Source organism: Octopus bimaculoides, chromosome 3 (assembly GCF_001194135.2).
Source record: "Octopus bimaculoides isolate UCB-OBI-ISO-001 chromosome 3, ASM119413v2, whole genome shotgun sequence".
Taxonomy (NCBI): domain Eukaryota; kingdom Metazoa; phylum Mollusca; class Cephalopoda; order Octopoda; family Octopodidae; genus Octopus; species Octopus bimaculoides.
In genome coordinates this window covers 134,388,510-134,391,310 of record NC_068983.1, presented here as the reverse complement: position 1 = coordinate 134,391,310, position 2,801 = coordinate 134,388,510, and the positions used below count along the sequence as shown (strand labels likewise).

Here is a 2,801-nt window from a genome sequence, read left to right as displayed (position 1 = left end):
ACACACACACACACACACACACACACACACACACACACACACACACACACACATAGTTTGTTTACACATAGACCTATACATATTCACATGCACATACATGTTACATGCATGTGTGTGTGTGTTTGCGTGTCTGTATGTATTATTAAAATGCAATACAATGTTTACTAAATCTCTTACCTTACTTCCATCCATATTCCGTGTCTTTGTCTCCGACAGGTCCACCCTCTCTTCCTCTCTCACTCACACATGCACACACTCTACCATACGCTGATCAAGAACCAAGATTCTATTGCTTTCCTTTCTTTATGCTATCAGGCAGCTTCTTTGGTTTCTTTCTTGCAAGTTGGTTATGTTTGTCATCGAAGCAGCGAGTAACGGAAACAGCGTTGTGACACCGATAATTCGCAGCTACTTATTTCTATAAGAGTCTTAACCCCACCCTCTCTTTGTCTCACATATTCTACCCCCTCCTTCTCTCCCTTTCACTCTCACTCTCCTGCCCTTTTCCTCACTCCCCTACTTTTTCTCCTGCAATGTGTTTATTAAGTTACATACTGTTAACGTATTTACTTGAATATACATTATATCCACCATAGCTTTCACAGAACTAAGAATAAGAAGAGAAAGAGAGAAAGAGAAAACTTCATATTGTTTATTGGGTTACAGTTTGAATATGAATAGAGAATTCATTTGAATTTCATTAACATGCCAAGTCGGCTCCAATGAAATTTTCTGATGATTTATTAGTATAGAATGTGTTATCTCATGCAACAGATTGGTTCATGGAATAAGTGTGAAATAATGTTTGCGTAAATTGAGGCGGTATTCCATGTTCACTTGTTTCACAGATGCAGTAAAAGAAAGAAAAATTGTATATCGTAGCTGTGTGGTAACAGGCTTACTTCCGGGTTCAATCCCACTGCGTGGCATCTTGGGTAAGTGTCTTTTACTATAGCCTCGGCCCAACCAAAGCCTTGGAAACTGAAACAAACCTGTCAAATATATATAGATACATACATACATACATATATATATATTCTGTACATTATATCTTGAAGATTGAACGAACGGAAGCGCTAATAAAGAATTATCTAAAGTTCTGATTGCTTCCTTCTTAATATACAATATCTGTACACCGCTTCAAAGACTCTATACATACATACATACATGCATATATGCATACATACATACATACAAAAATACTGTGTTGTTGATGTTGAAATTCCAATGAAGGAGTCTTGGATCTAGGTTAGAAACCGGTTCTTTCTCTATTGGCAAGAAATCTTGAAATAAAGTGAATAATAACACACACACACACACACACACACACACACACACAGACACACACACACACACACACACACATATACACATACATACATATATATTGGGTCATCCCATAAATAATGCGGTTTTTTATAGCCATTGACTCAATTTGCCGACTTTTCCGATAGCATGCAGGTGTCGATGAATAGTTGAATGATCAAATCAAAGCTTCTCTGCTAGTTCCTCAACAGTTACGGTAGATTTTGTTCCACAAGAGTTTGCAAGGCATCCTTGTCGAGCTCTACAGATCTTCCAGAATGAGCCTCGTCTTCTAGGTTGTAGTTTCCGGCTCGGAATTTCTGGAAGCACCGTTGAGACTGGCTTGCGCTTATTGTCAGATCTCCATGTACTACATTAATATTCTTCGAACTTTCCATTGCGTTGTTGTCTGTATTGAACTCATAAAGCAAAATATACCGAATGTGCTCCTTTGTCACTTCCGTTATAGCTTTGGAAAAATAACTGTTAAAATCGAACTGCACTCTTCAAAACTTGCACTAAGAATAAAGAATAGGTAAAATTACTACGTGATTTTATTGCAAGTTGATGCAGGTAGTTTATTCCGCCCATCCGACTTTTAGTTCATGCAATTGAAAAAAACCGCATTATTTATGGGATTTAATAGTATTTTAGAATGTCTAATGGAATTAAAAAGTATTTTTATGCTTTTGTGTACATTTAAACTAATTAAATATCATTTTACAGAATAATAGAATTAAAATTTCTTTGATTAAAACCCTTTCTAACATGGAAGTATCCAAAAAGCATTTTGAGGCACATAATGCTTTATGAGTACAAGAAAAGGAAACTCTGCAGCCGAAGCAACTCGAAACATACACTCAGTTTATGGGAAAGAATGCTTGAATGAAAGAACTTGAAGAAGATGGTTTGCAAAATTCAGAAGTAGAGATTTCAGCCTTGAAAATGAAAATCGAACAGGACGTACAGTTGAGTTTGATGATAAGCTCCTTGAGGCACTACTTGAAGAAAATCTTGCATTATCAGTTGAAGAATTGGCAATAAAGCTTAGTTCAAACCATACAACTGTTCATCGTCATCTTCAACAACTTGGAAAGGTTCCTAAACTTGGAAAATGGGTGCCTCATGAATTGTCCGAAAACAACCGCAAATCCTGAGTTGTGAATGGTGACGAAAAATGGATTTTCTATTGAAATGTTAAACGTCGTAAACAGTGGCTTGGTAAAAGGGAAAAAGCTCAACCATAACCAAGAAGGGAACTTCATGGGAAAAAGGTTCTTCTCTCTATCTGGTGGGATTGCAAAGGAGTAATTCACTTTGGATTGTTACCACCCAATGCAACAATCAATGCTCAAGTCTACTGTCAGCAATTAGAGCGTTTGAACCAAGCTTTGAAGAAAAAAGACCCGCTTTAGTGAATCTAAAATGAGTGATGTTTCATCCGGACAATGCGTGACCCCACACTGCAAAGATCACATCAAAGAAGATAGAAGAGC

General features: G+C 37.1%; 1 protein-coding gene across 2 annotated transcripts in view; it reads right to left on the bottom strand.

Moving 5' to 3' along the window:
• Positions 1 to 431, bottom strand: part of LOC106870924 (heparan sulfate glucosamine 3-O-sulfotransferase 1) — a 29,826-nt gene extending 29,395 nt beyond the window's left edge. The window contains exon 1 of one of the 2 annotated variants that reach the window (XM_014917161.2): positions 178 to 431. The gene's annotated coding sequence lies outside the window, so the exon portion shown is untranslated. The remainder of the gene's footprint in view (positions 1 to 177) is intronic. The other variant, XM_014917160.2, reaches the window with a different exon arrangement.
• Positions 432 to 2,801: the final 2,370 nt, after the last annotated feature.